The sequence below is a fragment of the Pogona vitticeps genome, chromosome 4 (genome assembly GCF_051106095.1).
Source record: "Pogona vitticeps strain Pit_001003342236 chromosome 4, PviZW2.1, whole genome shotgun sequence".
In the NCBI taxonomy this organism is placed as follows: domain Eukaryota; kingdom Metazoa; phylum Chordata; class Lepidosauria; order Squamata; family Agamidae; genus Pogona; species Pogona vitticeps.
In genome coordinates this window covers 117,126,139-117,154,062 of record NC_135786.1, presented here as the reverse complement: position 1 = coordinate 117,154,062, position 27,924 = coordinate 117,126,139, and the positions used below count along the sequence as shown (strand labels likewise).

The 27,924-nt window shown below is 40.8% G+C and overlaps 1 protein-coding gene and 1 long non-coding RNA gene across 3 annotated transcripts in view; one reads left to right on the top strand and one right to left on the bottom strand.

Annotated features, from left to right (window-relative positions):
• The window catches only part of LOC110077047 (protein FAM163A), a 166,065-nt gene that overhangs the window by 116,957 nt on the left and 21,184 nt on the right, over positions 1–27,924 (bottom strand). The window lies entirely within an intron of this gene.
• LOC144588873 (uncharacterized) overlaps positions 6,194–27,924 on the top strand; it is a 550,407-nt gene continuing 528,676 nt past the window's right edge. Inside the window, exon 1 of the long non-coding RNA XR_013544615.1 lies at positions 6,194–6,351. This is a non-coding gene — a long non-coding RNA (uncharacterized LOC144588873). The remainder of the gene's footprint in view (positions 6,352–27,924) is intronic.

Sequence of the window (27,924 nt, the reverse complement as noted above, 5' to 3'; positions counted from 1 at the left end):
GGCTTATAAAGACATATTTTTAGCCCATTTAGGGATTTCATGTACTAAGCAAAGGATTGCTCAAAACTTCTATTGGCCTGGGATGGGGAAGCAGGTCAAGCTATATTGTCAGAGCTGTGACAATTGCCACAGACAGGGTACTGGGAATGACAAGATAAAGGCTAAGCTATGCTCATTGCCATTCATCTTGACCCCCTTTCAATGAATAGGCCTAGACATAGTGGGACTCCTGCCCAAAGTTACCAAGCATGAGAACAGATTTATTTTGTCAATAATTGATTATGCCACAATGTATCTGGAAGCTGTAGCTTTGCAGAATATTGAAACAGAGACAGTGGCAGATGCACTAATAAATTATATGTGTCACATGGGCTTCACTTCCAAGATAATTACCAATTTGGCGACTTCATTTACTTCCAAATTAATGAAAAGATTGTGGCAAGTCTGTGGCATTTCTCACATCACGTTATCCCCTTATCATCGCCAGACCAATGGCTTAGTCGAAAAATTTAATGGTACCTTAATGAGAATGATTGGAGCATATACAGCTGAGAATCCAAATGATTGGGACCATAAATTACCACCATTGTTATACACCTATATATCTGTACCCCATGAAAGTACAGGATACAGCCTTTTTGAATTTTTGTTTGGAAGGAAAGCTACAGAACCCCTAGATTTACTCCATCAAAACTTGGAGGAACATAGAGAGGAGGATCCTGAGTCAGTTGTCCAATACATCGAAGAACTAATGATCTCCTTGCAACAGTCTCTGGAGATAGCAGCAGAGAACTTAAAGAGCAATCAGGGAAAGCAAAAACACTGGTACGACAGGAGGGGCAGGGAAAGAGCATTTAATCCTGGAGACAAAGTGTTAATGCTGAGACCCATTAAAGGAAATAAACTTCAGTTAGCATGATCAGGTCCATTTAGAGTGATCTCTAAAATGAGTGACGGGAATTATGTACTTCAGGAGGAGGGAGAAGAAGGCAGAAGGGTTGTGCACAAAAATGATTAAGCCATATTATAGGAAGGAAAATTTTGTTCTGTATGCCATCAAGGAAACGCCCAATGAAAAACCTGAATTACAGTTTTGGGAAGGAAGGGGTGAATGCCACCCCTTCCTTCCCAATACTGAGAAAGTAAAAATTAGCCTTACCCTATCAAAAGAGCACGAAATCCACCTTGAAACAGTACTATAGAGACTACATGAGGCCGGTTTAACAGTTAAAGCAAGTAAATGCCAACTGGGGAGTTCAGAATTAAAATATTTAGGCCATGTAGTAGGTGGAGGCATAATCAAACCCCTTGAATCAAAAATAGAGGCTATTAACAATTGGGCCAAGCCAACATCCAATAAAAAAAAAAGCTTTTCTAGGGTTAGCCGGCTACTATCGTCGCTTTGTGCTTAACTTCAGCGAGATAGCCGCCCCTCTGTCTAATCTAACCCACAAGAGACAAGCTGAGAAAATCCAATGGACAGCCAACTGTGAGGAAGCCTTTAACAAATTGAAGACAGTGTTGACTACTAGTCCAATCCTGAGAGTCCCAGACTTCCAGCATGAGTTTATAGTCTTCATGGATGTGTCCAACGTCAGGCTGGAAGCCATGCTGAGCCAAGCTGATGATGACAGAAACCATCATCCTGTGACCCACCTCAGCAAGAAACTGCAGGCGGGCAAGATATGTGGTTTCAAAAATTGAGACCATATATCTGGGGAAGTCATTTTGTACTATGCACTGACCATTCCTTACTTTTGTGGCTAAGTCCAATAACAACAAACTGATGAGGTGGGCCCTAATATTGCAGGATTTTGACTTTGAAATTCACAACGTGAAGGGAACCTAGAATGTGGTGACTGACGTGCTGTCTCGAAGACCAGAGGACTAACGGATGGACGGAAAAATGTAATGTTGTAAGAAATGTTCTGTTTATACACTAGTTTTGCGGTGTAATTAAACTGCAATGTCTTGTTGAAATAATGGTAAATAGTAGTATACATTGAAAAAGGAATGTGATTTGTATAATGTAATTAATGCAGATGTTTATAATTGTACTGATTGTTTTAAATGTTTAAATTAATAAGTTTGATCTGCTAAACATGGTAATCGAGAGAAATCTAATACAGTGGTGCCTCGCTTAATGATTACCTCATTAAACGACGAATCCACTTGACGATGAGGTTTTTGCGATCACTTTTGCAATCACGAAACGATGTTTTAATGGGCAAAATCCGCTTCCCAACGATCGGTTCCCTGCTTTGGGAACCAATTCTTCCCATTACGACAATCAAAACAGCTGATCGTCAGGTTTCAAAATGGCCACTGGCTGTTCAAAATGGCTCCCTTCTGTGCTTTAGGATGGATTCCTCGCATTACAGGCACTGGAAAATGGCCACCCTATGGAGGATCTTCGCTGGACGCTGAGGTATTTTGCCCATTGGAACACACTGAACCAGTTTTCAATACATTTCAATAGGCTTTTTTATTTCGCTTGATGAGGATTTCGCTCTACAGCGATTTAGCTGGAATGGATTATCCTTGTCAAGCGAGGCACCACTGTATAAGGTATGTATAGATACTGTATATGGTAAATGTAATGTGTAAAACGGTAAAATATGATACATGATTTAATATTTAGCATGTTATTGTGATGTTGTTTTGAATGTATTGTTCCCTGCATATTTTGTTGTTCATAAGGGTAAACTATAACGTTTTCCCCATGAAACATATGTTTCTTAGGGGGGAGGTATATGACGATTGCCCCAAGTCACTCCTGTCACTCATATTCAGGATCTCATTTGCATGAGCCTATGAGAGGAGTGGAGGGACGGAGTCAGCGGATATAAGAAGGTTTGGCAGAGAGAGGAGATAGAAGTTACAGAGTGATAGAGATAGACAGTCAGGGAGATAGTGAGAAAATATACTAATAGAGATAAGCTGGTCAAGGTCAATAGATAGAGCAGGTGGCGATCGAGTACAGTGGGGTCTTGACTTGAGAACTTAATCCGTATTGGAAGGCAGTTCTCAAGTCAAAAAGTCTGTAAGTCAAGTCTCCATTGACCTACAGTGCATTGAAAACCAATTAATCCCGTAACAGGCCATTTTTGTTCCATTTTGGTTTTTTTCTGGTCTGTAAGTCAATTCTCAGGCTGTAAGTCAAACCTAAATTTTGCAGCCAGAGAAGTCTGTAACTCAAAAAGTCTGTAAGTCAAGCCGTCTGTAAGTCAAGGGTCCACTGTATGTGGGAAGACATATAATATTTTAATGATTTGATTGTATGCACTGAATAAAGAACATCTGTGATTCTGATTTAATTTAATACACTTCAATAAATAAGTTCTGTTGGCAGTAACAAGACAAGTGTCTGACTAAAGTCTTTTACATTGTAGATAAAGGAAATCCACTGGTGGCAGTAGGAAAAAGAGTGTGAGCTCTTTTTTGTTTGGTGAAACAAGCAGGGGCCATGTGGTAAATGTCACAGTATCCTATCTGAATTCTAACAATATAATATGTAATCATGATAAGTAAATAAAAGAGCTCTCAAGGCATTGCCCGTAGGCTCCTCTGGCTCGGACATCTGTGCTGTCGACTCTTTTGTTCTAAGGCAATTAGCCTTCCTTTGTTCCGTGATCACCCACAATCTTCCTTACATCTCCCTTGAGGGGACAATATTCAATCTCACATGTATAAATGCTTGTCAATAACATGGCATCGTTAGATGGAAGAAATATGATGGACTTGTGAACAGAGATACAAGAGAAGATGGGAGAATATACTAATCAAACTCTCATTTGAGTACTAGCCAGATGTATTTGATGAATCTGCTTCCTTATATATAATCTTGGTTCTAAAAATGTCTCCCTACCACTGGATTGAAGATTGCAGATGTCAGAAGAACTGACTGGGGCTTTTGTCACCAACACCATGTATACTCTTTATATGAATTTGGGGCCTAAATATTATACTCCATCTGTCTGAAGAAACTGGATGTATTTCACAGATGTTCAGAGTGCAATTAATGTGGGAGTCTCAAAGGTGCCACACAGTGACAGATGCTTTAGTTACATCCCAGCTGCATTACTGTAACGCTCTCCACACGGAGCTGCCTATGGACAATGTCAGGAAACTTCAGCAGGTCCAAAACAAGCAACCTTGCTAACTGGGGCTGGTTACAAGGACCACATAACCCCACTGTTATGGCAGCTCCACTGGCTGCTGATCCATTTCCAGACACAAATGAAAATGCTGGTTCTAACCTATAAAGCCCTAAACAACTTGGACCCAATCTATATCCGGGACCCATTATGAGCCTGCTCAGGTGTTAAGATTATCAGGAGAGGCTTTTCTCTCATTCCCCCACCTTCACAGGTACTTTGATGGGGACACAGGAGAAGGCCTTCTCAGTTGCTGTTCACAGGCTTTGGCACTACATCCCATAGGAGGCCAGGCTGGCCCCATCCTGAGTGGGATTTTAAAATGGATTGTCACATCTTACTACTTTGAATGTGTTTTGTTTACCATTTTAGTATGGTATTTGTTTGCTCTTTTTTGTACTTATATACTTAATTTTTATAGCTTCTAATATTACATTTTTATGAGGTAAAGCAGAAGTCCCCAACCTCCAGTCCATGGCCCGGTGCTGGTCTGTGGCCTGAGCCATACTGGACCTCCCGCCCCACCCCCACTTACCCCCGCACAGCCCGTTTGCACCTGTGCGTGTGCTCCAGCACATCTGTACAAATGCCAAGCCGCCGTTTGCACATGCGCATGAGTGCGGGTGTGCCCCGCCTTCCCTAGCCGGTCCACAGACCGAAAAAGGTTGGAGACCACTGATGTAAAGCATCTAAGCACCTTGGATCCTTTTTAAGGAGAAATGTGGGGTAAAAAATTATAAACAATCAATCAAACAAACAAACAAACAAACCTGTTTGTTTTGTCTGCCAAAACTGAATTTTCAAACATATCTTTAAGGAGAAAAAGAAAGAGTTACTGCTCTGATAAAGTTTCCTTGTACAGTAGGTTTAAGTGGGCAGCTTCATGTCTGACAGAGCAATGAGCATTCAAATCCTGCAGTGACTGAGTTAAGCTACACATCTCTGAATTGATGCAGGTCCACCTTGCTGAACCTGTTCAATATTTGATGCTTTCTTCTGTCTTCCCAACTACAGAAGTGCTGATGGTTTTATTCTGAGAGGTGGCATAGACAGATAGAGGGCAAGAAGTTTATTAAAAAGGCAGGGGGAAAGGAGGAGGGAGAAAAGAGCAAAGGAAAAGAAAGGCATCAATTAGTGATGGACCATCTCGAGAGGAGGTTCAGGTTGGGAGAGAAAAGCCATGACAGGCAGCTAGCCGTGCGTGAGGATGTGATGTGACAGATACAAATGTGTACTACACTCTCTGGACATGTGGAAGAATTAGGAGAGCATGGATTCTTGCACGAGGCGTTGGGTCTTACATAGGAGGCTGCTTCTATTGTGTACTCAGTATCTGCCTTGTTTTGAACAATTTTAAAGGTGCTATATAGGTTGTTAGTAGATACAGTGGTGCCTCGCATAGCGACGATAATCCGTGCAGCAAAAATCGTCGCTATACGGATTTGTCGCTATGCGGGGAAAAAAACCCATAGGAATGCATTAAAACCCGTTTAATGCATTCCTATGGGCAAAAAACTCACCTTAAAGCGAAAATCCTCCATACGGCCACCATTTTCGCTGCCCGGTAAGCAAGGAATCCAGGCAAAAACACAGAGGGCGGCCATTTTATTTACCCGGCGGCCATTTTGGAACCGCCGATCAGCTGTTCTAAAAACATTGCTATGCGAAAATTGGTAAGCGAAACAGCTTACCAATCATCGCAAAGTGATTTTTTACCATTTAAATCATCACAATGCGATCACTTTTGCGATCGCAAAAACCAAATTGCTATGCGGATTCATCGTTAACCGGAGCGCTCGTTAAGCGAGGCACCACTGTACTGTACTTGGTATGATGTAGTAGAGCATAGGTCGGGAAACAGGGGCAAATTACCCCAAATGGGGTAAAAGTGAAAATCCTAGGGTAATGAGCAGAGTGCTACCCACCTCCCTCCTTCCCACCCCCACCCTCTGCAGCCAAACCTCAAATTGTAAGCACCTCTCTCTGTTACTTCCTTCATTGCAGCAGGGCACTTCTAAATGCTCCGTTCTGTTAGAGATCGGAGAGATAAGCCTCCCTAATTGGTTACAGGTGGGGATTAGCCCCGGGCAATCAATCAATCTGGGGCTTCTGAATGACTGCTTCCTCCGGAAATGAATGCGAGCAAGCAGAAGGCGGGAAAGGAGCAAGCAAGGGAAGGAGGGAAGAAAGAAAGGTGCGAGAGACCGAGGACTTCATCAGGCTTATTTAAATGTATGTAATTGTAGAAAATGGTGGGAGGGAGGAAATGGAGTGTGTGTGTGTATCTGTGTGTATGTGTGTGTGTGTGTGTGTGAGAGAGAGAGAGAGAGAGAGAGAGACTGACTCAAAACTGAAAATAAACAGGCAGTCAAGCAAAAGAGAAACTGAATTAAGGCGGGGGGGAAGGGTGGCTTTTTAAGGTGCTGTCTGGGTTTATCATTGCTTTCCTTCCAAGAAGCAGGCATCTTTGAATTTCGTGGCTGCTGTCACCCTCTGCAGAGATCATGGAGCCCAAGAAAGTAAAATCTGTCACTACCTCCATATCTTCCCCTTCTATTTTCCAGGAGGTGATGGGGCCAGTGGCCATGAACTTAGTTTTTTTTTTAATGTTCAGCTTCAGACCATTTTTTGCGTTCTCCTCTTTCACCCTCATTAAGAGGTTCTTTAAGTCCTCACTTTCTGCCATGCTTTTGCATAGTTAATGAAGCAGAAGTAGATGTTTTTCTGGAACTCTCTGGCTTTCTCCATAATCCAGCACATGTTAGCAATTTGGTCTCTAGTTCTTCTGCCCCTTCGAAATCTAGCTTGTACTTCTGGGAGTTCTCGGTCCACATACTGCTGAAGCCTACCTTGTAGGATTTTGAGCATAACCTTGCTAGCGTGTGAAATGAGTGCAATTGTATGGTAGTTGGAGCATTCTTTGGCACTTCCCTTCTTTGGGACAGGGATGTAGACTGATCTTTTCCAACCCTCTGGCCACTGTTGAGTTTTCCATTGATGATGATTAAAAAAAAGCACACTGGTCCTTTGATATTGGGCTGTGGCACCAGGGTGTATGACATGACCTTTAGCCTGGTTTGTTCCTTTTTGCACACCACACATAGAATGATTAAAGTGGTAAGGAAAGTCCACCCCCCAATTCTGCGTTGGCTGTCTCTAGCAAGCATGTCATTGCTAGGACCACTCTGGGAGCCACTGATGATGATTAAATCCTCTGCAAGCTAGCAAAAATTTAATGCAACTTGCTAGGCACGTTGGACACCTTACTACTCCCTATACCACACCATGGCTGGAGTGCAATGTGTTCCAGCAAAAATAGTGCACATCTTTATCAAATGTGGTGCATCCTGCTAGTTTGGTACACAGCCTGTGTAGATTCGATAATATTTTAATTCAAATAATGTATGATTTCCTTCCTTTCGAATTAAGGGGGTAATGTCGGCATATATAAATTTTTTTGGGGGGGTAAAAGGTAAAAAAGTTCCCTGACCCCTGTAGTAGAGTGACAAACTAACTCTCAGGAGACTTGGACTCGAATGCTGCTCAGTCATGGAAATGTGTGTGTGTGTGTGTGTGTGTGTGTGTGTGTGTGTGTGTGTGTGTGTGTGTGTGTGTGTGTGTGTGTGTGTGTGTGTGTGTGTGTGTGTGTGTGTGTGTGTGTGTGTGTGTGTGTGTGTGTGAGAGAGAGAGAGAGAGAGAGAGAGAGAGAGAGAGAGAGAAAGTACAGCAATATAAGTAGTTTACTAAAACTAGGAGAGACATGGAATATTAGGGATAGACAGAGGAAGAAAGGAAAATGGAGTGGAGAAGCGAAAACCACATGGGCACATGGGCCATCAGTCCTTTATAGTAAGCACTCCAGAGAGTAAGATTAATGTAAAGATGGATAGAACATAGACTGAGATTTACTTACAGATATTATCAATGCTTAGCACTAGATTAGCAAATGTTTTAAAACTCCCAATTATTTTAAACTCCCTCCTCTCCTTTTTAAATCAGGCACTGAAACAAGGAAATCTTGGATGGATACCAGAATTGGATTTTTGTCCTAGGCTGAGCATGTGTTCAGTTTGGAGAGTATATCTGACTTCTGAGCAATCTATTTACCTTCCTCTCTATCTCACACACACAGGGAAAGCTGGAATTAATTCATTAATTACACATTTGCTAGATTTATGTCTTGCCTCTCCTCCTCTCCATTTATCCTCATAAAAATACCATGAAGATGTACAGGAGGAGTGTGTAATGGCCCAAATCAACCAGTCAACTTCATGGGGGATTTGAACCCTGGCCTTTCAAGTCCTAATTCAACACAATGAGTTAAAAGTAGATCTACACATGCAGATGTAACACAGTAAGTGGAAATTAAATAATGGACTATAATGTTTCAGTCTATGGATAGGCCGTGTACAAAATACAGTGATGTTTCTTTGGATTATCCTCCCTACAAGTAGAAAGCTAGCACTGCAAGAAGATGGGCATCACTGAAGCTTGAAAAACCACATCTGCTCCTACGACTCCAAGCTCAAAAATATTTCTTACAAAAATCAGGTTCTAAATAAAAAAAATCTCCTTTGTACCTATTGTTCGTTCAATCAGTGGCCAATTATTTTATTATTATTATTATTTGGGGAAAGTAAGTTGTTTTGGAGCATGGGATACCTCAGAGGTGTTGGGGGCTCTGCAATATGGCAAAATTGCCAACCATTTCCTAGAAGCATGAGGGAACTTTTTGACATAATTTCCCAGGTTCCCCCCCCCTCCAAATTTGGGGGAATTGGGATGACATATTTTGGCTCCTGAGAGTCAGATACAGGTTGAGGATCACATATTTCTCAATTGTGCTTTGATTCTTTCACTAGCTTTCTGCCATCATGGAGATTGTACATATTCATTGTGGTTTTAAATAGTTTTTTCTTGTTTCTAGTCTTCCACATTTGTTTTAGTCTTTCTTAAAACAAACAATTCCAGGCTTCCAAGAAAACAATATATGCTTTTTAAAAAAGCTAAATAAATAAAGTATGTAGACTAAGACTCAGAGACTGCCCTCAGAAAGAGATGATGATACACTACTGTGTGCACAGGCTCTAGTCTCACTGTCACAAATATGCTAAACACTTTTTTTTTACATTTTAAGTCCTGAACTTAGTATTTTTTGCACCCTCAAAAATGCACACATCATTTATTTTTTATTTGTTTGTTTGTTTGTTTGTTTGTTTGTTTAACTTCCATATCTCTCATCTGACTGCCAAGGCCACTCTTTTTCCCAGAAACTGTTTTTTAAAGGAGGGTAGAACCGGATTTTCAGCATGGTGTAGTGGATAGAGTGACAGACTAGGACTTAGGAGAATATGGTTCAGATCCCCATTCAGCAATGGAAACTCGTTGGGGGGAGTGGAACTCATAAAAACACTCCTTAAATATCTCATTTACCTTGAAAGCCCTTTAGGGTTACTATATGTTAGCTCTGACTTGATAGCACATACAAAACTACATCAGCCATCATTGGACCTGTAATAAAAATAAGCAGGCTTTCATAAACACAATGGGGAGCCTCAATATCACACAAGGTACACTTATGTCTTCTGCACACTAGTTGTTCCAGTGTGTGCAGCCTGAGAAGCAGGACATCTTAGTTATCAAAGATCAAAAGTTAATGGAAGGATCACTGACAAGGAAATTATTCTGGATTTCTGTTCTTCAAACTTGAAAAACTTTATACTTCTTTATGTTTCATGTTCCAATATATATATGAGTCCACAGGAAAAGAGATGCCAAGTACAGTAACTACAGAACCATAGAATTAATCTCCCATGCAAGTCAAGTACTGCTTATGGTTTTTCAACTTCTGATATGGAGCTAGAAATCCCTGATGCTCAAGCTGAATTCTGAAAAGCGAGAAGTTCTAGTGATCATATTGTAAATATACTTTGGCTACTGGAGAATACCAAAGAGTTTCAGAAGATGAGCCTATGCTTTATCTTGGCTTGCTCTAAAAGAAACGGGGGTGCCTCAGCACTTGACTATTCTTATGTGTAACCTATATTGTCAACAAGAAGTACCGTTAGGACAGAATATGGATAGACAGATCAGTTTTCCTTAGCCAATGATGTCAGACAAGGGTATATATTATCTCCCTACATGTTCCAATGCATGCAGAACATATTGTATGAAAGCTGAATTGGACTGGAAAAAGGAGGAGTTAAAATCAGTGGAAGAAACAGTTGCAGAATTTTGAATTTCTGGTAAAATTTCCTTTGACACATAGTAGAACAGACTCACAGAGGAGAATGGCTTCTCCAGAGTCCACCCCATTCTCATTAACTGGCACTTGAAGTCTCAGTAACTCACTCTGAGATATTTGAGGAAGAAAGAATAAAAACATTTCTTTACTTATAATTGCTTGAAATTACAGACTTCTGTATGCTGTTTTCTTTGCTGCACACATATTTAGCAATCAACTGAATAGATCAACAGCAAACAACTGTCACCAACTGAAGAAAAACAGGAAAAAGAAACTCAGCAGAAAGGCAGAGCTCTCTTTGAATTCATACACTGGAAGGAACAATTGGTTAGTGTTGGGTAGATAGACAATCAATCCCAGCCCAGAAAATTCTCTCCTAGTCACAGAAACTATAGATTGCATGTGAGGTTGCAAACAACACTCCAAAAGAAATATCAATAATTTAAGACATGCAGATGTCACTATATTACTGGCAGAAAGCAGCATTGACTTGAGACAACTCCTGATGAAGGTGAAAGAAGAAAGTGCAAAAGTAGAATTACTTTTGAACACTGAGAATACAAAAATCATGACTGCAGTGCTATATAATTTTAAAGTTGACAAAGAAGAAATTTAAACAAAGATTTTGTATACTTTGGTTTAATCATCATTCCAAATGAAGGCTACATCCAAGAAATCAGAAGACAAAGAATCAGAAGGGCAGCAATGAAAGAACTAGGCTGCAGTAACACAAGGCAAATGTTTCCCCACTTCTCATTATATTTCCCATACCTCTGTTGTACTGAATTATGGTGTGTGTGTGTGTGTGTGTGTGTGTGTATGTGTGTGTACACACACACGCATACACGCATACACGCATACACGCATACACGCATACACACACACACACACACACACATACATACATACATACATACATACACACACACACACATACATACATACATACATACATACATACATACATACATACATACATACATACATACATACATACATACATACATACATACATACATTGTCGTCATCGTTGTCGTTTACTCGTTTAGTCATGTCCGACTCATCATGACCCCATGGACCAGAGCACGCCAGGCCCTCCTATCTTCTACTTCCTCCCGTAGTTGTGTCAATTTCATGTTGGTTGCTTCGCGGACACTGTCCAGCCATCTCATCCTCTGTCGTCCCCTTCTCCTCTTGCCGTCACACTTTCCTAACATCAAGGTCTTTTCCAAGGAGTCTTCTCTTCTCATGAGATGGCCAAACTACTGGAGCCTCAGCTTCAGGATCTGTCCTTCCAGTGAGCACTCAGGGTCGATTTCCTTTACAATGGATAGGTTTGTTCTCCTTGCAGTCCAGGGGACTCTCAAGAGCCTCTTCCAACACCATAATTCAAAAGCATCAATTCTTTGGCAGTCAGCTTTCTTTATGATCCAGCTCTCACATCCATACATCACAACACGAAAAACCATAGCTTTGACTATTCGGGCTTTTGTTGGCAAGGTGATGTCTCTGCTTTTTAAGATGCTGTCAAGGTTTTTCATCGCCTTCCTCCCAAGAAGCAGGCGTCTTTTAATTTCGTGGCTGCTGTCTCCATCTGCAGTGATCATGGAGCCCAAGAAAGTAAAATCTGTCACTGCCTCCATATCTTCCCCTTCTATTTGACAATTGGTGATGGGATGAGTGGCCATGATCTTAGTTTTTTTGATGTTGAGTTTCAGGCCGTTTTTTGCACTCTTCTCTTTCACCCTCATTACAAGGTTCTTTAATTCCTCCTCACTTTCTGCCATCAGAGTGGTATCATCTGCATATCGGAGGTTGTTGCTATTTCTTCTGGCAATCTTAATTCCGGTATGGGATTCCTCCAGTCCAGCATTCCGCATGATGTATTCTGCATATAATTTAAAAAGCCGGGGGACAATATACGATATACAGCCTTGTCGTACTCCTTTCCCAATTTTGAACCAATCAGTTCTTCCATATCCAGTTCTAACTGTTGCTTCCTGTCCCACATATAGATTTCTCAGGAGATAGACAAGGTGGTCAGGCACTTCCATTTCTTTAAGGACTTGTCATAGTTTCTTGTGGTCCACACAGTCAAAGGCTTTTGCATAGTCAATGAAGATGAAGTAGATATTTTTCTGGAACTCTCTGGCTTTCTCTATAATCCAGCGCATGTTTGCAATTTGGTCTCTAGTTCCTCTGCCTCTTCAGAATCCAGCTTGTACTTCTGGGAGTTCTCGGTCCACATACTGTTGAAGCCTACCTTGTAGGATTTTGAGCATAACCTTGCTAGCGTGTGAAATGAATGCAATTGTATGGTAGTTGGAGCATTCTTTGGCACTGCCCTTCTTTGGGACTGGGATGTAGACTGATCTTTTCCAGTCCTCTGGCTATTGTTGAGTTTTCCAAACTTGCTGGCATATTGAATGTAGCACCTTAACAGCATCATCTTTCAAGATTTTAAATAGTTCAACTGGAATGCCATCACCTCCATTGGTCTTGTTGTTAGCCAGGCTTTCTAAGGCCCACTTGACTTCACTCTCCAGGATTTCTGGCTCAAGATCAGCAACTACATTGTCTGGGTTGTCCGGGATATCCAAATCTTTCTGATATAATTCCTCTGTGTATTCTTGCCACCTCTTCTTGATGTCTTCTGCTTCTGTTAGGTCCCTACCATTTTTGTCCTTTATCATGTTCATCTTTGCACAAAATGTTCCTCTAATATCTCCAATTTTCCTGAACAGATCTCTGGTTTCTCCTTTTCTGTTATTTTCCTCTATTTCTTTGCATTGTTCATTTAAGAAGGCCCTCTTGTCTCTCCTTGCTATTCTTTGGAAGTCTGCATTCAATTTTCTGTAGCTTTCCCTATCTCCCCTGCATTTTGTTTCCCTTCTCCTCTCTGCTATTTGTAAAGCCTTGTTGGACAGCCACTTTGCTTTCTTGCATTTCCTTTTCTTTGGGATGGTTTTTGTTGCTGCCTCCTGTACAATGTTACGAGCCTCTATCCAAAGTTCTTCAGGCACTCTGCCCACCAAATCGAGTGCCTTAGATCTGTTCTTTATTGTATTCATAAGGGATTTGGTTTAGATTATACCTGAGTAGCCCAGTGGTTTTTCCTACTCTCTTCAGTTTAAGCTTGAATTTTGCTATGAGAAGCTGATGATCAGTCAGCTCCAGGTCTTGTTTTTGCTGACTATATAGAGCTTCTCCATCTTTGGCTGCGGAGAATATAATCAATCTGATTTCAATATTGCCCATCTGGTGATTTCCATGTATAGAGTCGCCTCTTGTGTTGTTGGAAAAGAGTGTTTGTGATGACCAGCTTGTTCTCTTGACAAAACTCTATTAGCCTTTGCCCTGCTTTGTTCTGAACTCCAAGGCCAAACTTCCCTGTTGTTCCTTTTATCTCTTGGCTCCCTACTTTAGCATTCCAGTCCCCTAGAATGAGAAGAACATCTTTCTTTGGTGTCAGTTCTAGAAGGTGTTGTAAATCTTCATAAAATTGTTCAATTTCAGTCTCCTCAGCAATGCTGGTTGGTGCATAAACTTGGATTATTGTGATGTTGAAAGGTCTGCCTTGGATTCGTATTGACATCATTCTATCATTTTTGAGATTGTATCCCATTACAGCTTTTCCCACTCTTTTGTTGACTATGAAGGCTACTCCATTCCTTCTACGGGATTCTTGTCCACAATAGTAGATATGATAATCATTTGAGTTGAATTTGCCCATTCCTGTCCATTTTAGTTCACTGATGCCCAGGATGTCAATGTTTATTCTTGCCATCTCCTGTTTGACCACCTCCAGGTTCCTGAGGTTCATAGATCTTACATTCCAAGTTCTTATGCAGTGTTTTTCTTTGCAGCATCTGACTTTCCTTTCACTTCCAGGCACATCCACAGCTGAGCGTCCTTTCGGCTTTGGGACAACCACTTCATTAGCTCTGGAGCTACTTGTACTTGTCTTCCGCTCTTCCTCAGTAGCATGTTGGATGCCTTTTGACCTGAGGGGCCCATCTTCCAGCGTCATATCTTTTAGCCTTTTGTTTCTGATCATGGGGCGTTCTTGGCAAAGATACTGGAGTGGCATTACCATTTCCTACTCCAGGTGGATTGGGTTTAGTCGAAACTCTCCACTATGTCCTGTCCGTCTTGGGTGTCCCTGCACAGCATAGCCCATAGCTTCTCTGAGTTACTCAAGCCCCTTCGCCACAACAAGGCAGCAATCCATGAAGGGGACATACATACATACATACATACATACATACATACATACATACATACAGACAGACAGACAGACAGACAGACAGACAGACAGACAGACAGACAGACAGACAGACAGTGGTGCCCCGCACAGCGAGGTTAATCCATTCCGGATTAACCTTCGCTGTGGGAAACATCACACTACGGAACACAAAAAGGCATTGGAACGCATTAAACAGCATTTAATGCGTTCCAATGCCATAGAATACTCACCGTTGTGCGATGTTTCCCAGGGGCCGACAGCCATTTTCACGCCCTCCCTTCGCACAACGAGGGCGCCAAAATGGCTGCCATCAGCTGTCCGGCGGGTCCAAAATGGCCGCTGGAACAGCCGAAAGGGGCCGGAGCGCAGCGTTTTCACGCCCTTGGTAAGCAAGGGGAGCGCGCGAAAACGCTGCCGGAAGCCCCGAAATGGTTGCGCGCAGCCATTTCGAGGCTTCCGCAGCGTTTTCGCGCGCTCCCCTTGCTTACCAAGGGTGTGAAAACGCTGCACCCCGGCCCCTTTCTGCTGTTCCAGCGGCCATTTTGAAGCCGCGGAACAGCTGATCGGCAGGTCACAAAGCGAAGGTCAGTAAGCGAGCAGCTTACCGCCCTTCGTTCTGTGATTTCCCGCCTATACGGGCACCGTTTTGCGATCGCATTTGCGATCGCAAAAACGGCCTCGTAGAGCGAATTCATCGCTCTACGAGGCGCCCATTGTGCAAGGCACCACTGTACATACATACATACATACATACATACATACATACATACATACATACATACATACATACATACATACATACATACATACATACACGACATGATTCAGTACAACTACGGTGCTGGTGCCTCTGGAAGCACTGCATTGACTTCAAAGGACCAGGCACTCTCATCCAGGGCTCTGTTGTTTGCCAGACAGGAGGTGGAGTGATGCAACACCTACCAATACCCTGGCACACCTGGCTATTAACATAGGTTTACCTATATATCAACATACCAGCTGCAATTATTTTTTTTTTTAATTATAGCAGGGCAGTTCCAGGCAGGAATGGCAGCTGCCATTCCCTTTCCCTTTGGAAAATAATTGATGGGGTTGTGTACACATGTCATATCACTAAGGAATATCTTGATACATTGTCAGAACAAAATAACAGAAGCCTCCCAGAGAGTGGGAAATAAACCACAGTTACACCACTGGCTGAATAAATGGCCATATGTTGCATGACTGGAAATTTCTACAACAATCTAACAGGGGTATGATTAGGGAACATTTGTCTTGTGTGATCACACGCCTAGAAAAGATAATAAAATGTTAAGATGTGTTAGGAGTAGAGACCAAGGCCAACAGTATCTACACCACGATATTCTTTACTGTGTATGAATGTTAAAGTTGGGCAATGAAAAAAGTGAGTGGAGGTTGGGATCAATTAGTTTAAAATATGGTGCTGGAGGAGAAAGACAAATAAGTTGGTCCTAGGTGAAATAAAGTCTGAACTTTCTCTAGAAGCAAAAATGACAAAACTGAAACTGTTATACTTTGGGCATGAGAAGAGTCACTAGGGAGGAAAAAACAATGCTAGGAAAAGTTGGAGGCAGCAGGACAAGAGAATGCCAACAATGAAATGACTCCATAAAGGAAAACATGATCTTGAGTTTGCAAGAGCTGAGCAGGGCTGTAAATGATAGGACATTTTGAAGGTCATTCATTCATAGAGTTGCCATAAATCAGAGGCAACTTGACAGCACATAACAGCAACAATATTTCACATATACTATACTCTAAAAAACATTTTAAAAAACCTCTAGAACTTTGAAGCTAAATAGAATACTATCCATTTTCTCAACATGTATACCAGTTAATGACCAAATACACTAATATTGGAGCAGACTGGCTAGTTTTTACTTGAAACTCTCAGTCTTCACTCTCAACTACAAAAAAAATTAACAGATAAATATTTAACACTATGACTTGCCTATGTAAATGACTAATCACAGCTCATAGTAATGATTCTGTGGCAATTTAATGTATCTACAGTTGTGAACAGAAATTAAAACGATGAAACTGAATTTAGTCACATTAACCCCTAGTTATTCTTGTTCCAGCTTTCCTTCTGACTCTTCTTAGTGCCATACGTTAGACTGAATGTTTTTGCATACACTCCTCTCTCCTTTATTTCAAGAGCTATGTACATTAATGGTGTGTAATAGTAGTCTTTTCAGCAAGAACACTTTTCCTGAGAAAAGTTCGGTTTATGTGCTGCAGAGAAATTTATAATCTGAAATTGGCATTATTGAAAGCATTTGGTGTGACATGTGGAATGCCACCACACCTTCCTACAGTAATTTTAATAATAATAATAATAATAATAATAATAATAATAATAATAATAATAATAATAATAATAATAACAACAACAACAACAACAACAACAACAACAACAACAACAACAACAACAACAACAACAACAACAACAACAACAACAACAATAATATAATTTATTGTCATTGTAAGTATATACACAGTATACCATACAACAAAATTCACAGACACCCAGAGACCAGACACATGCACACATGTAACATTCCCCAAACACTCCCCACCCACTAGAAGTCCCCCACTAAAAATACAAACATTCACACCTCAGGCCAAGTAACACAGTCCAACTAATTATTCACTACTGGTGGTCTTTAAGCTCATTATTAATTGCAATTATAGCTCTAGGATAAAAACTATTTAGAAAACGTGTGGTCCGAGTCTTAATTGTTCTATATCTTCTGCCAGACGGTAACAGTTCAAAAAAGTTATAAGCAGGATGGGAAGAGTCTCTCAGGATGCTGTGTGACTTCCTCAGACAGAATATTGACAGCATGATTGAAAGTCACTCTGATGCAGTGGCTATGACACAGTATGCTGGATTTTACTATGAGAAATCCCCAGTTCACCTCCTCATCCATCTGTGAGGGAGCAGATTACAGACAATCAAACCAGCTGAGAGAGTGCTGGTATGAAGCTCGAAGTGCAGACTATATCACCCATATGTGTCAAAATATGGCTACTATACCCAATTTTTAAAAGGGCTGGATAAACAGACCTCTTAAGCAGAAAGTTTCCTTCTGTCTATTGGAGATGCCTTTCCCAAGATCACCTAGTCATCATGGGCTCTTTTTGTAAGTCGAGATTCATAGCCATCACAGAAAACTTTCTTTTCAAAGCTTCTCAAAAACAGATACTGTATTAAGACTAGTTTATTTTTCCTGCAGTTCGTAGATAGCAAGTCTTATTGGATCAAGAAACGCACTTTAACATTGGGGTAAGAACTAAAAATGTACCACCCAAGGGGTTTAGTAGGCACTTGTGTCCAATCTTTCATTCAGACATCATCAACTACTTTTACAAACTTTTTAATTAAGGCTCACAGTTCCTTTGGGCAATAGGTAGTATTAGTCGCTATTAACAGATAGAACAGAGCATTAAAAAAGTGAGGAAACTGATTGAATGAAAACTTTACAGCATGAAGGAAGAAGTGAGCTTTAAAAAAGAGATAATAACCATACCCATGAGAACCATCTGTCTGCTGACCATTTGGAAAAGTGAAGCAGGACAACAAAAAGATCTGACACTGCATATCTCCACAGTAAGGCCTAACCATTTTCCAAATGAGCCTGGAATAAAACCTCTATTTAATATGCTCTGATTGCAGCACATGATTTGTCTGGGTCTAAACTACTCTGCAACATTATGCTCTTTCCTGTTCACTGTCAAGAAAAAAAAAGGCTTTTGTATGACTCAAAAATCGCATGAGTTATTTCAACTGCAGAGCATAACAAGAAAGGAAATATCTAAAGAAATCACTTCTTTGATTTAAATATTGCTGTCAGAAGAGTCTTTCTACCACCCACTGGTATCCTTTTATTTGGGCCTGAAAGGTATGGTGGCCATTATGAAATGAACGCTTAGACTAGGTTCTACCAGATACGTAGTTTTTGAATCTGTCCACACTAGCATATGGCTATGGTCTATGGATTCCTGAGGGCAAAGTTTGGCTTGGAAAAAAGCCCAAATCCACTTGCGCTTATATTTTGATTGAGCTATCCTTCCACTTTAAGAGTTATTGTGCACCATTCTGGTCCAGCAGTAGGGCAGGCATTTATTGATTGATTGATTTTGGCACACTCAGTTTAGCTGACAGAAAGCACCCTCAGTATCCTGGCTGCAGACCCTGAGTGAGAGTGAGGGAAGAAGAACAGAAGGGAAGCAGGGAGTGGGGAATTGAGAAAACAGAACAACAATCAAGGAAAGCACTTAATTGATAGTTGATCGGGCTACAACTTGTTTGCTGTTGGGATGAGAGCAGCATGCCAAATGTCACATTGCTCCTCCCCCCCCCCAACATACCCTTTGTAACCCAATCCGTTCTGCACCCAAAACAGCTTGAAATTTCTCCTGAAAAATATTTAGATTTGCAGAAGTCATCATTTTTCCCCCTTGGCAGTGCCACTGCTTCAACTGCCTGCTGCTGCTTCCTTGTTTCTTAATCATTCCTACAGGTGATTCCATGTGTCCCAGGTGAACAAGCAGCCCAGGATCAAAGGAAAATGGTTTACAGGAAGGAAAAATGCCACTGAAAGTAAGCAGCCTGACTTGGTCAACTACAGATTCCCAAAGACCAGATGAGGGGAGTATTGCTTTTGGACTGCCAAAATCTTCTAACCAAAAATTCTGGAGGCTGTAGACCAAATATTATATTTATATCCTCTCCTTAAGGATCCACCTTACAGCTTGCACAAGAGGATGCCTGAGTCTTACCAATAGATTGTGGGGAAAATTGAAGGCAGAGAGATTAAAGTGAAGTAATAAGATGATAAACTTTATCTAAGACTCTTAGGAAAGGGAAAACAGGACATTCCTGTTGAAACAACAAACTACTAGAACTACATAACATACCAAAATAGTAAAAAGCAAGGACAGCAGCAGCCACTCAGGCAATGCCCACGGCACAGGCAAACATAAAACAGTCTCTGCCTTGCTCTGCTTCTCTGTCTGCATATCCAGGAAAACAGAAATAATTCATTGGCTCCAAAGTAGATCATACTTCCAGGTGAAGTCTACTTCAATTAAAGCCAAACACATTGACCCCATAATGACCGGAATGTAGATCTTGCCATATCGCAACATAGAGCACAAGGACAGAACTAAGGTAGAGATTTAAGAAAAAGAACGGAGGGGGGGAGGGGAGACAGGTAAACTTTCAGCCCTGCAAGTGTTTCATCTCCCTCTCGCCATTGTTGAAATGGGTTTTTAGCTTTGGAATAGAACGATTCAATTCCTACTACCTATTCCACAGAATAAACAACTGATACTAGCTTTTTAATTGCTGATACTAGTAGGTCTGTTAATCTGAATGTTGGAAACAAAACTACACACAAATGCTTTTGGCTGACATTGCTTACCCACTTCCTGGAATAGCAAAGAACACTTGACTTAAAAGAAATACAAAACTTAACTGTATTGGGTCCCAAACAGGCCTGGCTTCCGAGCAGGCAAAGGAGGCAGCAACTGTTCTTCTTAGCTTCTGCTCATAACTGAAAACATTTCTTTCTGTTCCTTCCACAGGACCTTCTACTACTGATGCCTTCTAGGGTTCCTCTTAGAGAGGCTATGTATAACATGTTCAACAAGATCTTCATTTCACCCAGTGGATTACTCCCCAAAGTCAACACAGGATCCTGCTTTTGATTTGTTTGCTTCTTTGGGGCAAACTTCTCTTCATGTTACTACCTTTTTTTCTTTCATAGAAGGATCTCAAATGGTTTGGTATCATATTGGTACAACACAGTGTAATGAAGTAGATGTGGTGATGTGTGGGACATCAACATGTGTAAACAGAGCTGACATTGCATAGGAAGAAAATTTCCTGGACTGGAAATTGCATGGGCAGTGCTAGACAATCATGAGGAAGGTACCAGCAGACAATATCTAATATGCATATTGCTCTCTGGAAAGTCAAATGCTTTGATTGCTTTCATAAGATGCAAGATAGGTTGGACAAAAGTGGTCCTCCAGGTGATATGGATGGCAATTTCCATAGTGCCTCACCATGGGCTATGCTGACTCTGGCTAATGGGAGCTATACAGCAAAAAGGTCTGGAGGGCTACCATTGCCCACACTTGCTGTATACAATTCTGCCACACTTAATCTTGTATCCCCAAATTCTTACACCACTCTGTTCCACAGACTCAGAAGTAATCGCCAAACACAAACTTTATATTATGCATGGCCAGTTAAAAGAAAACGAGAACACAACTAACTTAAAAAGGAAAAAATGTGAGCCTGTGAAAATGGAGATTTTAAAAACTGATTTTTTAAGGATTTGTCCAAAGATCTTGTACAACACAGCTTAAGGACATTAGTCATCTGTTTTCAGTCTGCAATTTCAATCTGTCTAAAGATTAAGATTATTGATATTACTTCCTTATCAAACTCCATCACTGCTTAAACAATTCAGTTCTCTCAAACCACCAACCATTTTTTGTCTGGGTCAGATATAGAGATAGCTAGGAAGATGTCACTGTAATAGTTCACTTTTGCAAGGAAAGGCAATTAAGGAAAAAGCTGTTGTGGAACATGACAAGGGGAAGAGGGACGTGAAGTGCATGGAGAAACTCATAATAACAGAAGATCTGCTCTAAGATTAGAAATCTAGTGTGACGATTTACTCCTAAGAGAGAAATTGCTTGAAGAAACAGCAACTCTGGAGTTTCATTCATGGTTTTCTATGCCCTATTAAATAATAGAATCAAACCAGGCATTTTAAAGGATTGCTAGCTTTGTCTTTGTGCCTTTCTATTAACGTATAGCATCTAATATAACATCTGCTGACTGGAACCCCAAATATAAACACTTCTCCTTTTTGTAAAGAAGGACTTGAAGGATGCAGTCACAGTCTTTATTCATCTTAAACACTACAATGAAGTTAAGAATATCTCATCTGAATATGTAGAAGGACTTGAGAACTGGTATGGTATAGTCAATAAACTGTCGGAATGGGCTCAGGAGACCTGGATTCAAATCTCCACTTGCCCATGGAAACTCGGTGAGGGCTCAATCACACTTCCAAAACAAAACAAAAAAATCCCAATTGTACCATTTTTGCCATCATTTGAATTGTTTCAGAATTTTCCATTCACATGATGCATGGCTAACACCGATTCATTTGCCCCAGCAATCAGTTTATTTCCTCCTTGCCAGGAGGGTTGTTTTAAAATGTACTGATCGTGTACCATTCCATTCCTCATCGTTTCAGTGTGTATGGATACTGCTGTCAATTTATTTCCTTTGCAAAATGGCCACTGTGATTGTACCCTTTTTAAAAAAATACTAGTAGGAGCTGCCACCAGAAAAACAACATAAATACACTGTTCAGAGGGAGACAGCCTACCCCCCCCCTTTGCAGGAGAAAGAGGGCTAGAGCACAGAAAGGGACATTTCCTACTTTGAATTGTAAAGAAACGGGTGTTGCATTAATATCACCTCTCTCTCTATTTTAAACCTTTCTCTTCACAATACTTTGCAAAAAAGCCAAGAACTGAGAGGGAGAGATTTTCAGGGAAATGAGGAAAAGGGGATGAGTGAACAAAGGAGGGAAGGGAAAAGGGGAGGACAGAAGGCTTGTACCACTCTAGTGATATCTCATTTTTGTATTTAATTTTTTTAAAGGACAGGAGGGGGCTGATTCCCCTAAGAAACAGCCGAGAAAATGAAACAATACAAAATTAAAGAGTAGCGTAGCCTGCTGTAACAGTTGAAATAGAAAGAAATGTAATGATGCAGTTCAAAACAATATAAATGCTCTCGCCGATATATGCCATGTGAACACTGGAAAAAAATGTATTGGTACAACAGAGGGATGAAAAGAATCGGTATAACTGGGGTTATTTTCTCATGTGTGATTGAGCCTGAGTAATGTGGCAATGTTAAACTGCTACTTGAATGTCTTACATACCTCGAAAACCCTGTTAGAGTTAAGGTAGCAGTGACTCAATAGTACATAACACAGAGAGAAAGACATACTTTCCCCATAAAGCAATCTACATCGCTCTAGAATTGTAAAGCAGTGACGAAAGCTGTGGGAGGGTTTAAGCTGTTCGCCTATACCTATGCTCAAGCTGTATGCATACGTAAATAAGGCAAATATTATGAAACACCATGTGCCTCCAATATCCTCCTTTCATCAAAAACCAGATTTGGCTAACTGCTGGCACTTAAAAGTGGGGGAAGTGAAGAAATACAAGCATAAATATCACACTGCTCTCACCTTCATTTTGTGGAGGGATGAAACAGTGCATTATTCTGTGCCCCAAATCTTACTCTCTCTGCCCCAAATATAAACCAGAAATTATACTCCTCATTTGTTTTTAAGGAAATTGGAGGACCACTGAAGAATATGTGCTTACAATGTGTCAGCTGTTACCCCCAATGGATTATCAGTCATCTTTTTTCACATCATTCTGAAAGGATAAAAACAAACTTAAAAGGAGGGGATTTATATATATATATATAATGTTTCACTTCCCTTTTAATCCTCTAAGCACACCTGCTCCACTCTTACGCCCATGAGGGAGGGGCTCCATGCATTTCATCAGGGGCTGCTTCCCAATGAACGGAAGAAGGGTAACCCCGTAATTCTGTCCCTCAGACCTCTCCTTTGTGTCTTCCAACTGTATCAGCTGCAAACCTATGAACTAGTTAGGGAAGTCTGTCAACTAGTGACTGAAGATGATACCACAGACATAAAAAAAAAACCATGTGTAAATTAATTATAATTAATTGAGTCGATGCACTTCTTTTTTCACCTAGATTGCCTCTCCTCAGTTAAAAGTACAAAGTTAGAAAGCAATTTGCTGCAACTCTGCTTTGATTCCACTGCTTTGCCTCCAAAACATCCTCTCTGGCAAGTCATTTGTGTTACACCTCAGCATGACTCAGTGATCCATGCATTCATGTGATTCTTAGATGCAAGAAAATCACCAGAGACCGGAAATGTTCTCAAAGCTTCCAAAATCCCTGAACCACCATGGCTGAAGTAAATTTTCCAAACTCTAAATTACGTCACCTGCAGAGGAGGCTGTCTGGATTTCATACTTTTTCTCAGACAAAAGCACAAAGACATGTAAATCCAGGGAGTGGACTTCTTTGTCATTCTTACACTCACTACCTCCAAAATTAAATTTGGTAGTGGGGGTAAGCCTCCCATTTTCATTCTGGAAAAAGGTATACCTTGGCTATACCTGAGAAAAAATATTTTTAAAATTATTAATCTTTGGGGGAGTTTTTATTGAGATAACCATGCCTCCTCTGCTACTTCTACAAGAATAACATGCCCCCACCACGCAACTACACATTTAGATTTAGGGAAATAATGCTCTATTTAGCTTCAGCAATCAAATTACATCAGGTATAATGTATAATGTATAGGAGGGTGTTTTAGGGGAATTTTGGGGCACAGTGAATGAACAAGAGCATTACCCTAAAATAGCAGGTGACCAATTTGAAGAGTTGTAGCCACTCCTGTCTAGACTGTCTAGCTCAGAAATGAGGTTGCAAATTCTTTTGAGATAGTTCCTTACTTAATTGCTTATGTGTGTACATGAGCTTGTTTGAAATCTGCAACTGATGCCCTTCCAAGACATGCAAGTTATAACTCATATCATCCATTACAGTAGGGGAGAATATAAACATTTTAAAAGGGGAGAGGGGGTTAGTTTCAGGTCTCTAAAGCTTGTGGATCAATACAAAAGCTGTAGGCTGGAGGAAAATACAACTGAAGCTAGTAAGTATTCATGATAATATCTAGCCCATTAAAGTTCATGAAACAGTCCACAAATGCAAAGGAGCTAATCAAACCCCAGGCTGCAATTGCATCCCCAAACTGAATACAGATTTAAGAGTGCAGTTGTATAAATGCCTACTCTGAATGTTGCAGTTCTCAAGTAGAAGCAAGGCACAGAGGTATAGCAGAACGTATAACATATGTGGTATATAGTGGTTAGAATGCTGGTGGGGTGGTTAGATTGGGGCAGGAGAGATTCTGCTTCTAGCAGAACCATGAAACTCATTGGATGACAGCGGTCAATGCACATTCTCTTAGCCTGACTTGCTTCACACAATACAGGGGTACCTCGGTTTATGAAATTAATGCGTCCTCCGGGACGTTACGTCATGTGGAAATTTTATCAACTGATATGCGGATTGCGCTAGGAATGGGGGCAGTGCTAGAAACCTCCAGGCGCAATGCCTCCTGGGGGAAACCCTTTCGTACAGCAGAGGAAAAAAACAGAAAAAGAACGTAAAGCAGGGCATTATTTTCTATGGATTTCGGTTCATAAAGCCAGGTACTGCTGCAGTTGTGAGAATAATGTGAGGAGACATTCAGGGTTACAATATTAGAGCTCACTAGCCAAAAAGAAAGATACCTATATGGAACTTATAAATAAATGAACTGTGGTTACACAAGCTTGGAGGGCCACATTGTCCGGGCAGGAAAGTGCGGTCCTCCAGATCTTGTTCATTTGCAATACCACGTACTCTGTGCCACTGCCTGTGCTTGCCAGAAATGATGGGAGTTGCACTCAAGCAGCATGGGGTGGGGAGCAGCGCTTTACTCACTTCTGTTCTAAACTAAAGTAAAATAAGCCATTCAGGACAAGGGGCACTTAGATCTCAGCTTGCTCTAGGGTTAGGCATGGCTCCTTTAAAAAAAAGGTTTATTAGCAGCTTGTTCACCACCACACATTACTTTATTAATTAAAACATGTATGCCTTGCGTTTCCTCTCTTGAACCTGAGGTGGCTATCAACAATACACTAAAACAAGCTTCAAACCTGTGAGCTCCCAACTTTGCTTTGCATGCCTTCCACTCATCTCTTTTATCAGAGCTTAGAAAAGTTACTTTTTTCTAGCAAAATCTGTCATCCAAATTGGAGGCCCAGCTGGCTGGCAGATTCCAGGAGCTGCAGTCCGGAAAACCAACTTTTCGAAACTCTGCTCTATCTTACCTGTTTATAGCAGCATCTGGAAGGCCTTGACGCAAGTCATTCCTTCTTAATGCCACCCATCTTACCTTCCACATTGCCAGGCAAAGGGAGAAACTGAAAGGAAGTGCTAGGTGATGGCAGCAGGGGTCCTGGGCCTCCTCTATGGCAAGATTTAGGCCCAGCCTTCCAATGTGAAACAAATCCTATTCAGAGCTCTCTCCTTTTCAAATTCTTCTTCATTGCTACCCTGAAATGCTTCCAGAAGAGTATTAAGAATGGTTGTTATCAGAAAGAACAGTGGACTGAGCAGAAGCTTCCATGTAAAACTTTCAGTCATCTCGCATCACACACCTTTGGCATACTTGTGTCCTTCAAATAATAAAGAGCCCAAGTTCTCTGCTGATTTGTGGAACCCAAAATTTGATATTGTCTGCCCATAGCTTAGATCCCAAGATAAGTGAGAAGGATATTAATGGAAAGGAAATTCTTTTCACTTCTTCCCCATATAATGAGAGCCAGTGTGATGGCAGTTGATAGAATGACAAATTAGGACTCAAGAGGCCTGGCTTCAAATCCCTGATTGGTCAGGGAAACTCATTGGGGGTTGACAATAGTAACAAATTTCCTCCCGCAAGTACTTGTGCTGTAGAAGATCTTCAAAGCACTGAAGAGAAAGCTGAACAATATGAGCTGGGGCACAGGAAGCTATTGGCAGAACATGGAACCGCCCCTCATTGGGTTTGGATTCTAAGATAAGATTAAAGAAGTCCAAGGAATAAAAGTTTCCCATTCCCATCTCCCTCTTGCAGTCCCCTTCAAGCCCTATCACAAATCGTTCAGATCAGCAGGACACCCAAAATTATTTCTGTCGGAACTTGCAAACAGCTGTAATAAGCAGGAAAGGACTTTTTTAAAAATTGACTTTCTTAATTTATTTTAGGTTCCAAGTTAATATCTTTTATTTATTTATTATTTATTTATTGGACTTATATACCGCCCCATAGCGCTACAAGCACTCTCCGGGCAGTTTACAATTTAATTATACAGGCTACACATTGCCCCCCCAGCAAGCTGGGTACTCATTTTACCGACCTTGGAAGGATGGAAGGCTGAGTCAACCTTGAGCCGGCTACCTGGGATTTGAACCCCAGGTCGTGAGCACAGTTTTAGCTGCAGTACAGCGGTTTAACCACTGTGCCACGAGGCTCTTTTTTGGAAAGTAAATATAGAATTAACTTAACACTTTCTCTATTTTAATAGTGACACTTTTCAGTGTTCCCATGTGGCTCTTTGTGTCCACAGGGAAAAGCTAATGTCACCTCAGATCATCAAGGAAGAATGTTCTTTCCAAGGCAGCATCACATGGACACTGAGCTTTATCAAATCATAAAGTCCTTCAGTTGGCTGGACTTTAATAATAATAATAATAATAATAATAATAATAATAATAATAATAATAATAATAATAATAATAATAATAATAATAATAATAATAATAATAATAATAATAATAATAATAATAATAATAATAATAATTGTGTGTTGTTAAGTCAGTTCTGACTTAATGGTTACTTTTTCCAGGGTTTTCTAGAAAGAGAATACTCAGAAAAGCTTTACCATTCCCTTCTTCTGGGGGTGCCTTGGGACTGTCCAACTTGCCAATAAAACATTGAGACTGAATACTGTGGGTTTGCCCTGACAGACACAATGTCAGCATTATGGTCTTAGATCCTTGATCTAGTATATTATGGGTACACACTGATAATTTAGTGTGTATTGTCCTCTTCCTCATAATATACAGTTTATGCAGATTATGGCTAGAATTCCAATACTGTTTACATACGTATTCCGTAACTTGTGATGAAATAGCAGCACCTAGCTGTTGAGGTGCCACAATGCATTTTGGTTTTGCAAATGGGCATGTGACCAGGCATATGACCAATGCATGTCATGGCACCTCATCAATTACCTGCAGCAAATTACATAAACCTTACACAAACACCAACAGGATTCCGTCCCAGATAACATAAATATGTACAGGAAGACCTTTTATGTTTTATTAATAATTGGATTATTAATTTCAAGCATGAGGAATTGCTTGTATCAGCTCCTTCCTTCCTCCCTTCCTCCCTTCCTCCCTCCCTCCCTCCCTCCCTCCCTCCCTTCCTTCCTTCCTTCCTTCCTTCCTTCCTTCCTTCCTTCCTTCCTTCCTTCCTTCCTTCCTTCCTTCCTTCCTTCCTTCC